Source organism: Biomphalaria glabrata, chromosome 11 (assembly GCF_947242115.1).
Source record: "Biomphalaria glabrata chromosome 11, xgBioGlab47.1, whole genome shotgun sequence".
In the NCBI taxonomy this organism is placed as follows: Eukaryota; Metazoa; Mollusca; class Gastropoda; family Planorbidae; genus Biomphalaria; species Biomphalaria glabrata.
Genome location: NC_074721.1, coordinates 1,781,196 through 1,796,673, shown reverse-complemented (window position 1 = coordinate 1,796,673; position 15,478 = coordinate 1,781,196). Strand labels below are relative to the sequence as shown.

The 15,478-nt window shown below is 36.8% G+C and overlaps 1 long non-coding RNA gene across 1 annotated transcript in view; it reads right to left on the bottom strand.

Annotated features, from left to right (window-relative positions):
- Nucleotides 1-15,252, bottom strand: part of LOC106065133 (uncharacterized) — a 55,723-nt gene extending 40,471 nt beyond the window's left edge. Inside the window, exon 1 of the long non-coding RNA XR_008773756.1 lies at nt 14,685-15,252. This is a non-coding gene — a long non-coding RNA (uncharacterized LOC106065133). The remainder of the gene's footprint in view (nt 1-14,684) is intronic.
- Between the last annotated feature and the right edge of the window lie 226 nt (nt 15,253-15,478).

The following is a 15,478-nucleotide window of genomic DNA, read 5'->3' as shown; positions in this document are numbered from 1 at the left end:
AATATATATCAGAACAATTTACCTTTCAAATTCAAAAACAAAGTTTAATTAAATACTCAGACACAAAGATAAAGGCGCACTCTTCGTTCCATATGCTAGGACAAATTTGTGCAAGTGCTCCTTCTTCCCTTGTGCTATTAGAGAATGGAATGGGTTGCCTGAGCTAGCCAGGAAAACCAGTGACTTGGCAGAATTTAAGTCATTGGTTAATATGCATGAAGTGTAGGACGTAATCATCTTAATTTTTGAAGTAACGTCTGTATTACATGAGATAAGATAAGATATAAAATAAAAAAATTTGCAGACATTTCATTTATTTTTAAATGAAAATAGTTTTTATCGGTTTCTTTTTGTTGGGTTTTTAAAACTAAGTTTTATCCCAAGCTTAAGCCTTCCACATACACAGGACCCCCCCCCCCCCCAAAGGATGATAGTGGGGGCGGGGTTCGAACTCAAAATGTCGGAACAAGTACATAGAGCACAGGCAAGCATTTATGATAATGTACACCTCGACAATAAATGAATTGTATCAATTTAAAATATTTGAATATTACACTCGATATTATTAATGATATCAGACCATATCTGTCTTCCCTTTTTTTTTTTTGGCATTTACTTACAGCATATCAAGAAGATCTCAAGTTCTTTTTAAAAAAAATTGTAACCTAACAAAAAAAAAAAGGAAATCAATTCATTTTTATATTAGATTTTTGTTTAAAATGAGTTTGAACACAAGTCTTCCACCGGAATGACCAAAAATTAGTCGCAAATGCGCTTAACATTACGGGTTGATAGATCTTTATATATCCCTTCAGTGTATCTGTCATTTTATCCGATCATTGAACTATTAAACACGTTATTGGTTTTAATGTTCCCTCAAAATTATGCCAAATAAAAATCTTTTCTTTCAAGTTTTGGACATCTTCCGTCAGTCTTCTAAATAACCCCAAAGAATACGCGTGCCGCAGTTTGCTGAGCCTAATTAGATAACACACTCAATTCTAGTCTGTGTACAAGAATAGTTGTACGTAGGTCTTACTATTTGACCATGGTAAGGCTACCTTTTATACCTTTACCTTTACCTATCCCTTAGTCTGTTGGACCGGTGGGGCACCACACAAGATTTGTCGACCGTCTTTCTCCATTCCTCTCTGACGTTTGCCTTAGTTAGAACCTATTTCAATGGCAGGCCCGTCCATTCTTTCCATCTCTTTCTCTGTCTGCCTCTTCTTCTTTTTCCTGGTACTGTTCCCTGAAGGAAGGGCTTTGCGAGCCCACAAAGACCTTGTAATATGTCCAGAGAATTTTAGCTTATGTTTTTTTTTACGATAGTTAGTAGGTCATCATGGGGTCCAATCGCTGCAGTAACCCTGTCTCTAATCTCTTGGTTTGTGATGCGGTCTTTAAATGTGATGCCTAGGATCCTTCTGTAGCATCTCAATTCCATTGCTAGGATCCTCCTCTTTAGCTCTGCAGTCAGCGTCTAAGACTCACACGCATATAAGAATTAGCTTGTGAGTAGTCTATTTATAGTTCATCAGGCTGCAAGTTATTATTAATAAGAAAATAAAAGATGATCTATTTTACTTAAAGCGGCGCGGTCTTCTCACTGTGAATGTCAATCAACTGTCAGTATGACAAAACGTCACTGCTGTCACAAGACTCCTGTCAGTGTTATCCTTCCCCTCTCGCCCGTCACCTCCCATTCATTTTCCACACCTGGCGGGCAGCATCGTCCGAGTCTGTTTTAACGATGATCATTCCACCTGTGGCGAAGTACCTGGTTACGTCCAGTCAACTCCTCGGACCTATCAAGTCCAACCGGTGTGACTATTTCAGTCCCGGCAGGGAGCCTCCTTGTGTGTAGAGGGGGGTGGGGAGGCTGTGTCGAATGACTGGTCAGTGAGTTCTCCTTCTGTTCCGTCCCTCCCCCCCCCTCTTTCTGGACGCATTCCCAGGGGTTCAATTTTTCTCGCTGACTCTTTAACGACTTTAGCGCCGAGCGTGAGAAGTCATGACTACTCACGAGCTGAGGTCAGTGTCTTGTACGTGCCGGCTGATCACTGGCCAGTGGCTGGAATGTAGCCTACTAGTTGTCCACTGACAGGTCACTTTATAAGCCTTTATTCTACATATTCTCCAAAGTAACGCATAATCCTTCAGGATTACATAAATAGCGTTGATTCATCACTTGACCTTCTTATTTTATACCTATATAGAATCTACAAATCTTTATTGTTTTATCTAGGTAATAACATTAAAGAAAGCTATATCATTCCAACGAAATGTGTATTTCATAAGGTATTTTATTGGACCATTCTTCAGTTCCCAGTATCCCAGTGTTCTAATTGGATTATAGCTCCTGACAGTTAGTACAACTAAACCGTTGTAGGCGTTTTATATTTTGATTATTGTAGAACGTATACCTTGAACAAGATTCTTTTGTGAACTAACTATAACTCAATATAACTTTTATGAACAATATACTCACATTTAGTTTCAGATGAGCTATAGATTTAATAATGCCAGCTATTAAAAGTAACAATAATACAAATTAAAATAAATACAAACTACTTAATTTATTCATGGTAAACCTGTCATACAGGCTAAAAACTCATAATATCTAGGTGTAATAATAAATGAAAAGTTATCACAGCATTCACATAATGATGAAATTATGAAAAAATCAAGCAAAACATTAGGGTGTTTATTAAAAGAAAGTTTTATAAATCAAACGCACTCACACACACACACAACACACACGCACACACGCACACGATAAATGCACATTTCTTATTCCATACGCTAGAACCAATTCGTACAAGTGCTCCTTCTTCCCATGTATCATTAGAGAATGGAATGGGTTGCCTGAATCAGCCAGGACAACCAACGACTTAGCAGAGTTTAAGTCACTGGTTAACTTTCACGACTAAATGACACATGAAATATATTTGAGTAATTATCTTCTCTTTTAAAGTAACGTCTGTAATTCATAAGATAAGATAACATCCAATGCTTAGCAAACACATTCAGAGAAACATCTATTCATCTAACCTTAAGTACAGAAACACATTTCCAAAATATAATAAAAGGCATTGTCTTCAAGCTCTAGATTTACTACTGAGATTAATGATTTAATCGGGAGCCCGTTCAGGCCCTGCTATCTGTAAAGAACTTTATGTACAGTTCTTACTATAGACAAATGGCTCGATGTACTAAGGGTATGATTCTATGAGGGGCGTAATTTAATGCCCCAAATGTAGATCTTTACAAGCGTATAAGTATTATAAAGTGCACTCAACAAAGGAGTGTAGAATTAGTATTTATTAACAGCAAACAATGTTTTACACATATAATACGGAATACATAATCATCAATACTAAAAGTACTAAATGTGCCCAAATTAAACACTACAGGGCGCCTAGACTAGATGCAATAATAAATTACACAAGGGTATCATGACACAACATAGCATTACACCCAAATATTCAGTACACACAATGCAGAAATACGAATCTATAATACAAACGTAAAGTCTGTCCTTCTATACGGTTCAGAAACTTGGAGAGTCACTAAAACAAATATGGAAAAAGCTCCAGACTTTCGTTAACAGATGCCTACACCGGATATTAGGAATTATGTGGCCAGAAAAGATTACTATCGATTTGTGGGAGAGACCTAGACAAAAGCCCATAGCCCAAGACATCACTAAACGAATATGGAGCTGGATAGGACATACCCTGTGAAAACCAGCTACCACTGTTGCAAGGCAGGCACTTGACTGGAACCCACAAGGAAAGAGGAAAGTGGGCAGACCCACTGTTGACCTAGAGTAGTCTAGACAATCTATGTCTTGAACATTCATACGTCAGCGGGTATTCTCACATGCAGGCTATTTAATAAAAGAGTTTAATCAATAAACACACTCTTAGGAACATTTTACGCACCGTTTTATAAGTCTGTATCCATAGGTCTATCGCCTAACTAGAATCTTCTATACTATATCTCTAGGTCCAGTATTCTAGTCTAGAGTCTAGACCACTGCCATGTAATGTTGCAATGTCTGAATCAGTATCACCTAACTAGAATATTCTATACTATATCTCTAGGTCCAGTATTCTAGTCTAGAATCTAGACCACTGCCATGTAATGTTGCAATGTCTGAATCAGTATCACCTAACTAGAATCTCCTGTACCATATCTCTAGGTCCGGTATTCTAGTCTAGAATCTAGACCACTGCCATGTAATGTTGCAATGTCTGAATCAGTATCACCTAACTAGAATCTTCTATACTATATCTCTAGGTCCAGTATTCTAGTCTAGAGTCTAGACCACTGCCATGTAATGTTGCAATGTCTGAATCAGTATCACCTAACTAGAATATTCTATACTATATCTCTAGGTCCAGTATTCTAGTCTAGAATCTAGACCACTGTCATTTAATGTTGCAATGTCTGAATCAGTATCACCTAACTAGAATATTCTATACTATATCTCTAGGTCCAGTATTCTAGTCTAGAATCTAGACCACTGTCATTTAATGTTGCAATGTCTGAATCAGTATCACCTAACTAGAATCTCCTGTACCATATCTCTAGGTCCGGTATTCTAGTCTAGAATCTAGACCACTGCCATGTAATGTTGCAATGTCTGAATCCGTATCACCTAACTAGAATCTCCTATACTATATCTCTAGGTCCGGTATTCTAGTCTAGAGTCTAGACCACTGCCATGTAATGTTGCAATGTCTGAATCAGTATCACCTAACTAGAATCTTTTATACCATATCTCTAGGTCCAGTATTCTAGTCTAGAGTCTAGACCACTGCCATTTAATGTTGCAATGTCTGAATCAGTATCACCTAACTAGAATCTTCTATACCTTATCTCTAGGTCCAGTATGCTAGTCTAGAGTCTAGACCACTGCCATATAATGTTGCAATGTCTGAATCAGTATCACCAAACTAGAATCTTTTATACTATATCTCTAGGTCCAGTATTCTAGTCTAGAGTCTAGACCACTGCCATTTAATGTTGCAATGTCTGAATCAGTATCACCTTACTAGAATCTTCTATACTATATCTCTAGGTCCAGTATTCTAGTCTAGAGTCTAGACCACTGTCATTGAATGTTGCAATGTCTGAATCATTATCACCAAACTAGAATCTTCTATACCCTATCTCTAGGTCCAGTATACTAGTCTAGACCACTGCCATTTAATGTTGCAATGTCTGAATCAGTATCACCTAACTAGAATCTTCTATACCATATCTCTAGGTCCAGTATTCTAGTCTAGACACTGCCATTTAATGTTGCAATGTCTGAATCAGTATCACCTAACTAGAATATTCTATACCTTATCTCTAGGTCCAGTATACTAGTAGAGTCTAGACCACTGCCATTTAATGTTGCAATGTCTGAATCAGTATCACCTAACTAGAATCTTCTATACCATATCTCTAGGTCCAGTATTCTAGTCTAGACCACTGCCATTTAATGTTGCAATGTCTGAATCAGTATCACCAAACTAGAAATGCGTAGGCTATAAACATTGAATAGATTTATACCAAATTTGATTTCAAGGGGGGTTGTTTGTGAGGGAAGGTATTGGGGTGGAACTAAAAATGCTCCTTTAAAAAAAAATATATCATTTACAAAAAGTCATATCCTTTTACAAACATATGTGTTTTAAACATTTAATGTGTTTCTCTTTAACGCATCTAATGAAACACTTCATATTGAACACTTCTTAAACTTTTTACTGGGTTGTCTCCTTATTTTTATTTTGTCTCGGCTACGAAGGAAAGATGCTTCTATTATTTGTAAGCGTTCTGTTTTTCCGTCTGTCAGGTTTATTTAGCAAAAACTAATAATGCTACTGAATATCTTACCTATCACCATCGAACTTCCTGATCGAATCAGGCAACTTTGTATTGTATTGTATCGTATTGCATTATATTATATTGTATGTAAAGATTTATTACCATTTTTAAAACACGATTAGGTTATATAAAACTTTTTATTAATCACATTTTCTTGTTATATAGATGAAATTATAATGTCCAGCACATTTACCTATAACTTCTAGGTTTTAAAGTTAACTTTGTTGTTGCTATAAAATAAATACAACATAGATTCATTGAGATTGCTACATTATTCAATCACTAGACTACAGGTTTACCACAAAAGGAGGGCAGTAGAAGATAATAACTAATTGGTGATTCCAAGTTAGAGATTCTTGTTTGGAAGAACGGTGATGGTCATTACAATCGTAAACACCATCCACTGCAGACGACACACACCATCAATGTCCGAACGCCAACACTGGGCAACTTTTCAGAATGGTCCAATTCACAAAACTAAACTTGAGATCACGTGAATGTCTGATTCAAATATTTTTTTTTTTTTTTTTTTTTTTTTTTTTTGTATTCAGTGAAGTAAAAAGAAAAACATTATGACTTCTTATTAAAAAGTAAAAAAAAAGTTTATATGAAACGTATTATGGTAGCTACGAGGCACTACGCCGAAAGGCCCAGTTTCTTGCCAGAGCACTACGGGAGGATTGAGTCCTTCCTGCTCTGATTTTCCAATAGGAGTTCATCTCAGGTAAAAAAGTTTGAACATGTTTTTTTTTTTTTTCTTCCATTTCCCAATCTCGGATCAAGTTAAACCTTTGCGTTATTTATCAATGAGTCTGACAAGACGTGGAGCTTGTTTCTATTGTCGTAAAATTCTCCAATATCCTAAACCCGAAATTCTCCGTTGAACCCGTTTTAGTGATGAAATCTGTACCAGTACCGACATTTATTTTTGTATTTACTTTAGAATCGAAGGCTGTACTCACGAACTAGGAAAACATTTTACAAACCTTTTTTTTTTTTTTTTTTATTGTCAGGTATCCATTAGAGCTGGGTGGACTCACAGGATTCGAATCCGGGACCCCCGTTCGGAAGCCAAGCGCTTTACAGCTTAGCCACCACGTCTCATCAAAAACGTTTTCGTTCCCATAATGCAACATGAAACTTATTTTATTTAATAAGTTATTCACTTTTAAACTAAAACTTTTCAGAGCTTTAAAACATGCATGACCAGCTAGGCACTCAAACACACATAACGCTAAACACGCACAAAATTACCTCTAACACACACACACACACACACACACACTCAAATATACTTTTCTGCACACACACACACTTTCCCACACCATCACCCACACACAGAAACACACTTAGTGACATAACCCTTACCCTGCCCCAGAGTAACATCAGCTTCATTAGAGAACCATTATCCACCCGCATAGCCTTGGAGGGGGCAGCTGTGGTTAGTAGGGCCGTCTCATCCCATCTCCCTTTCTCTATACTCGCCATAAACAAAAAGTAAAAAATCACAACAACACTAGCAGCCAAATAAACAATTAGTAAGTCAATTTGTGGTCAGAAAACAAAAAGCCATTACAAAATGACACAAAAATGTCTCAACGGCTAATAGAGAATGAAAACAAGGGAGATAGAAAATCGCTTTCTTTTTTTCTTCTCGTTAATTATCCTCCCTTGTCTACCATCATGCTTAAACGCCCGGAAGTGACATTAATTTCATACGGGGGAAAAAATACAATTAATGGCAAAATGCTTTTTATAGATAGTGTTTTTTCACCGTTAGAGCAGCAGAGAAAGAAAGCTGCTTCTTTTTACAAGGAAACAAATTAGGAATTAAGAAATAAAATTCTGGAATGTCATAAAAATTAAAACTTAAAGGTAATATATCAAACGGTAGAATCAAGGACGGTAATAAGTGTTAAAACTAAGGAGCCATACAGTTCGCTCCCCTTCGTCCTATCTGTTTATACAGATTTAAATTTTTTTTTTTTTGTTTGTTTTGGGATGCGGGCTGCTATGACAACGATGTCAGTTACCTGTAACACAGAGAATCATTGTTTTTACAGGTAGACATGAAATTACGAAATGGACCGTAATTAGCTATAATTATTAGTGGTAATGTGATAATTTGTTTTTAGTGATGACTTTTAATGGACTTTGTGTTGGCTGAAGCCCGGGTATACCCTCTTGCTTGTGATGATTTGTGCATCTTTCTAGATTGAAATGTTTCGATTTATAACCCAAGTTTAAATTTATGAAATCTTTATTATCAGATCAACTTTATTGTTTTAGTCAAGCAGGGTCGGATTTAATGTAGTGAAGGCCCTGAGAGGATATTTTTTTTCATTGCTCCTGCCCTCTTTCAAAGGCTTCAATAAAATGCAGTTAAAAGTAAATGTAAAAGATTATTATAGTTTTGACGCTGCGGGTTGTTCTAGAGCAGGGGTTCTCAACCTGTGGGTCGCGACCACATTGAGGGTCGCTTGACGATTTGCTAGGGGTCGCCAAAGACCATCGAAAAAGTTTATTGTTTTTGTCTTTTACTCTATTGCTGTGTGTGTGTGCCGGGGGGGGGGGGAGAAAGTGGGTCGCGGCAGAGTGGGGGATTGTAAAAAGGGGTCGTCGAGCTTAAAAGGTTGAGAATCGTTGTTCCAGAGTCTGCACTGTCGTAAATCTGACCATAGAGTCAGTTGTAGCCACCTATGGTCATTGCTGACAGATTTGTATGTTGTTGTACGCACCATACGCATACACATACTTCTGGTCTATGCTCAGATATGTCTTACAAACTGCAAGCTTCCCCCGTATCTGTTTCCTGAATGGACGTAAAATTAAAATCAACTCACTCTCTGTCTATCTGTCTGTCTGTCTGTCACAATTTTTGTACACATTATTTCTCCCTCACCCATCCTCGGATTAAGTTGAAACTTTACACAATTATTTTCTGTACCTAACAAAACACGAATCAATGAAAGAATCAACCAATTAGTAATAATTTTTTTGGCAAATAATTATTATATTTGGTATCGAACAAGGGAAATAAATTCTACTTATTGAGAGATGTGGCTGTACATGTGGAGATACTTCCCTTTTTACGTTTTGCACACGTTTTTTCTCCTTCCTATTCTCGGATCAAGTTGAAACTTTGCACCGAGTAATCAATTATTGTCGATATCAATACAAGAATCAACAAAACAATTCGTTAATCAATTCGTGTTCCCTTATTCCTGAAGTATTTAGATAGATGGTAGTGATTTCGGGTTTTGTTTTTCCTGAGATAAGCTTTGTTAAAAAAAAAGATGTTTTTAGGTTGCTTGATGTTTACAAAGCTTTTAATAACTCACTTTTGTCTGTCTGTCTGGCCAAATAATTGTACACGTTATTTCACACTCAATCTCGAATCAAGATGAAATTTTCGCACAGTTATTTCTTTTGCCTGACAACACAAGAATCAATAATAATAATAATAATAAAACAGCATTTATTTAAATAATTTTTGTTTATAAATCGTTTTTTTTTGGTATCTCATAAAAAAGAGAAAGAGATAGTACTTGACTAAAGTGGTGGTATAAGCTGAATTGGTCCCCTTTATAGATTGTCATCTGAGGCTTATTACAAATTTAATTACTTGACTGATCCAAACACTTTATATAAGCTTTTTTTTTTTTTTTTTTTTTAAAGTATTGTAGTAACTCCAGTGGTGGACTGAAAGGGTTAATGTGTGTGCGGCCTACTGATACACACGACTCAGGCCAATCACACAGGTCAAGGGCTGTTGACTAAGGGACTTTACTGCTAGTGCACGCAAGTATGACCCTTGTTGTTGTCATGTGACCGAAAGCCTTCACGGACGAGAGACAGTGAGTAAGAAAGGACAGTTGAATCCCGGGCAGCAAGGAAGTAAGGACTGTGTGGTACCTTGGGAGTCCTCGAGAATGTAGCCGTACGAGCTAGAGAGACTTGTAGTGTTTAGTTAGGCTGTTCTGTAGTCTAGAAAAGCATTTGAAGTTAGTGTAGCCCAGCAGTTCTCAACCTTTTATGCTCGGCGACCCCTTTTTACAATCCCCCACACACACATACAGCAATAGAAGAATAGACAATAACAATCCACATTTTCGATGGTCTAAGGCGACCCCTGGCAAATCGTCAATCGACCCCCCAAGGGGGTCGCGACCCACAGGTTGAGAACCCCTGGTGTAGCCAGTTGTGTTGAATTGGCTGGCGATGTAATTGTAATTTAAACGCCACACTGTTCATTGAAACTCTTGTTGTCAAGTTCTTGTGTTAGTAGTGTTATTAAGCAGTGTTTACAGAAAGCCTGATAGAGAAGATCGTAACAGTATTTTTGTGTGTTTGTATTTTGCTTGCTATGCTCTGCCTTTCTAGTATCTCACATCGGACTGTTTTTAAAATAGAAGGAATAGACCTTGTCTTTACATGCTTCGCATACACATAAAACCACTGAACTGGTGATGACTTAACCCTTTCACTGCTGAGACCCCCTATTGATAATTTACACTGGCACACGTTTAACAGATCCTATTAACATACTTTAGGAGACTCACTGGGGATCGTGACGTCACAGGGAGGCATACGTAGCATAGCCCAAGAACCTAGCTCTGTAGTGGTAACATAAACCCCCCCCCCCGGCCCCCCCTCACCCCCCACCATCTCTGTGACATCCAGCAAGTAACTTGAATAATGGAAGGGCGCCTATAAATTATAGATGTCGTGGGCGCGAGTTGGGGTAAGTACTAGTGGGTAAAGATAGAGACAGGGGGGGGGGAGAGACAGGGGCGCCGAGGTGCAAGTACTGACGGCACGTGCTGTTGGTCCGTCGCGCAGTTATCAGGACTTCAATAATTAAAAGGGTCTTTGGTGAAAGGACGAACTAAAAAAAAAAAAAAAAAGACCGGGTCGTGCCGAGTTGGGGGGGGGGGGGGGGGGGAGAGACAAGGGGGTGGAAAGCGTGCACTGATACCGGGCTAATGGCTACCTTATGGGTCAGTGTTTCATCATGGGCTTAGTGGAGTTTTAACTAAAGCTCTCTGGAGCTCGGGGAAGTTTTTCTCTAATTAACCATTACGAGTTTCAAGCTTGGTCGGTTTTTTTTTTTTTGTTTTTTGTTTTTTTTTTTACGGTTCGGCCTTCTTACTCCCGCCCCTATTTTTTTTTTGTTACTTAACACACACACACACATATCAGTAACATAATTATACTTTATAGGCGTAACTGTGACTTTGATACAGAAAGTGACTAAAGAACAAGACACGCATTCAAAATTGTGCGTTTTTTTTTCCCGCGGGCATTCGTGTGTGTGTGTGTTTGTGTGTGTGTGTGATCGATACAAAAGGAACATTGATTGATCAGTTCAAATAAAATGAAGATTGGAAATAATTCTCACTAAACCTTAATTCAATTTAAACACTTCTGACCAGGGCCGGCCTCAGGCCGATTGGACCGATTGCTCCAATTTCGGCCCCGCTAATTTGGTTTAACATATCCCTTTCGGTCTTGGCTCTTTTCACAGGCTTTTAAAGATGTAGTACTTAAAGGGTTAAAATATTTAAGTTACACTTTAATTAACCCACTGGTGCATATTGCGTTTCAGTTGTAAAATAAATATTGATAATAAATGTTGATACAATGGTCTATTTAATAGTAATGGCTGCTATTGTAAAAGAAAAAAAAATTCGAAGAGGCGCCTCGCAAGCATCCATTAGATTGGGCTCCGCAATTCGTAAGGCCGGCCCTGCTTTTGATTCACGCTACAATTACTCTCTTATTGTTCTTTGGTCCTGCCCACATTTGGAAACCTTGCAGGTAGATCGAGATCTATTTATAGAACAAGTGCAGACAACTAGAACGTGTTATAATCAAAATCAAAATAATCGAAATAAAAATTATCTCAAATATATGACCACATTTACACTTAGTGAAAAAAAGATTACTTCAAATACATGACCACATTTACACTTCATAATGAATCATACTACCTCAAATATATGACCACATTTACACTTTCTAAAAAATAAAATCATCTCAAATATATGACCACATTTACACATACTGAAAAAAAGTCAATCAAATATATGACCATATTTACACTTACTGAATAAAAAACACATCAAATATTCAACCACATTTACACTTACTGAAACAAAATCACCTCAAATATATGACCACATTTACACTTAGTGAAAAAAAAATTACATCAAATATATGATCACATTTACACTTAGTAAAAAAAAAATTACCTCAAATATATGACCACATTTACACTTAGTGAAAAAAAATTACCTCAAATATATGACCACATTTACACTTAGTGAAAAAAAATTACCTCAAATATATGACCACATTTGCACTTAGTGAAAAAAAAATCACCTCAAATATATGACCACATTTACACTTAGTGAGAAAAAAAATTACATCAAATATATGATCACATTTACACTTAGTGAAAAAAAATTACTTCAAATATATGACCACATTTACACTTAGTAAAAAAAACAACATGTACACACAAAAAAAAAAAACAACTTAAAAATCTTTCAAATTTAAAACCTACTTTCTACCAATTAATTAATCCAGCTTAATATTGAAAGCACATTTACATGTATGCTAGTGGGAAAAAAGCGCCAAATAAGTGCATTGCAGTTTAGTCAATATCTTTGTCAAATGGATACAGTTACTCTCGTCACATGTAATTATTCCGTCTGTGCGTGTGTGTGTTTTTGTGAGGGAGCAAAATATTAACAAATCTATAAAGTAATACAGTTAGAGCAAGGATCTATATAACATTTTTTTTCATTACTTTTGAAAGGACTTTACCTAGAATGTAAACTAACTTCAATTAGTAAAAATGTTTATGTACTAATGTTGTAATCATTTGGTATCCCAATGATTATATCTAGTTCAATGTTACTAATTTATATACTACATTATCATCGTCTTTCTCTCCTAATTGACGATAGAGTCATTGATTTGACCCCATTAAATTCAATTTTGGTTTTATAAACTTGTATTTGCGTTATATAAAAAGAGCATGCATTCTCCTATAAATAAATAAATATATACCAAAAAGTTTTCTGATTAGAAACAAAAATGTTATTGAAGTTAAATCATAACAGTTTAGAATGTACTAATGTGATAAAATGAATAATTCTGTCAGAAAGTGGAAAATAATTACGGAGCTAAAGAGTTAACTTCCTCGAATTAAACATTAAAAAAAATAAAATATTTTGGTCTGTTTTCAGCTTTAAAAAAAAATGTTCAAACCAGAACGAGGCTCAGAGGTTTACAGAATCCTTGAGATCATTATTACAATCCTACTTTCCTTTTGATTTGTAATCTCTGAGACTCCCAAGTATGAAACTCAAAGTGCTGAATAAGACAAAATATATATAAAAAACAGGAGGCGCGGTGGCTAAGCGGTAAAGCTTGAATTCGGAATCGGGGGTCCCGGGTTCTAATCCAGGTGAAGACTGCGATTTTTACTTTCGGGATCTTTTGGGCGCCTCTGACTCCACCCAGCTCTAATTGGTAGCTAACATTAGGGAAAAGTAAAGGTGGTTGGTAGTTGTGCTGGCCACATGACACCCTCGTTAACCATGGGCCATAGAAGCAGATCATCTGCCCCATAGATCACTAGGTCTAAAAGGGGAACTTGCTTTACTTTTACTTTAGATATATAAGACAGATTTATATTTTACAGACGTCAATAAACAGCAAGCTACGTCTGCTTGTGTTACAATGACGTACAATAATTACCTGTAACAGTACGCCTGCTTTATATCATTCTCAAACAGAACTCATTTCTGCTGGTCCGAAGTTTCCTTAAACTTGCATTTTATCCCGACGAGGCCACCAGCGGACCGGATAAGGAGTGCATATCAATAGAATGGGAAATAATTTCCTACGAAAATGATTAAAGATGACTTCAGTTTGTTTCCCTTGAAGTAAATATGTCACTTTGTGACGATAGTTATCGTTCTTGAGAGATAAACTGTATTGTAAGAAACATACGAAACTCAAACGAACTTGAGATGAACAAAATTAAGTATAGGAATATATGGCACCGGCGCAACGGCACATGCTACATAAAATTCGAAACCAGATACGAAACTAAATGTCACTTACGTCATGTAGGGTAAATATCTTAATAGTAAAAACGCAGTAGAATAGATATATATATTTATATATAAAAACACGTCATGTTCGCTTCCAGTAAAAATAACATAGCCTCTGCACCCCTCCCATTTACACCCACAAAACTAAATAAATATCTTGTTTATTTGTTTCTTTGCTAAGTAGGCCCTACTGTACATTGAGTCATCTATACCATCAATGAATACTTGGCAATAAGTCAGTCCAAACAAAATTCAAACCAAATTTCAAATCCCATGTCAACGTATACCGGAACTTCCGGCTTCATTGTTTACATTAGCAACGATGGCGGCATTTGTGGAAAAAAAAACATGGCTTTGAGTTTGAAAATTTAATAGTATTAATGGCCGTGTCTGAAAGTTAGAGGTGCAGTATTTAGCGTGAGTACGCAGTCCTAACTGTGATTTATATATTATGGTATGTCCATCAAAGACATAACAGTTTTAAGATATAAGAAATGAATAATTATGATAACAGCTAAGCTTTTTAAGGCATGCATAATAAATTTAACGTATCTGTGACCTTTTAAAGGTCATGGTATGAACAGAAACAAGTTGTGTGGGCCAAACAAATAATATTTGTTTAATAATCTCAGATATGGTGGGTGGTAGTGGACATAAAATGCAAATACTTACTCACGAAGACATGAAACCAGATATCCAAGAAATATTTCCACTGATATCTCATTTATAGGGAACTCCTATTTAGATAGCGAGTCTGCAGGGGACGTCATCCAGATTGACACTAACACAGAGTGTGAGCAGAGTTGTCTGCAGCTGACGGTCCGACCATGAAACGGAACATAAAATATAGTCTCCTGTGAAATTTATTTCCGAAATAACGCTGGTCCACAGTTATCATGGATGTTATTATTAATGTTATTATTATTATTATTATTATTGACCGAAACAAATGAAGTTAGCTTCTGGTGTTTATTCCAAAAAAGAAGCACAAAACGCGAGAGATGACAGTGGCTGTAGTCTAGGACAGAGTTTCATTCGATTGAGATCTAAATTCTTTATTATTGTAGACGTTTCGAGAATGTCCAAATTTTTGTCTTTGAGCATCTTTTCAAAGTTTCCGTCGCCTAGTTCACAGATAGTAGGGGACATGTTTTAATACACAAGGACGTCAGTTGTGTATGCTTGCTTGTCTCATACGGTTTCCCCCCAAGAGTTTTGGAAGTTCCACGGGACCATGGCAGGAGACATTTTTTTTTTTTTTAAATGCGGAATTTATTTCAAATTGAAAGATGGGAACAAGGGGGGGGGATTAGTGTGGACGGAGAGGGGGGGTGGGGGAAGTATGGTGAAAACAGGAAGAGTTGGGCGGGGGGGGGGTGTTGCCTGAGAGGGGGCAAACATATAACGTACATAACTCTGAGAACCGGCGCCCTTGTTATATGGCAAAGTTATGGACAAATGAAAAA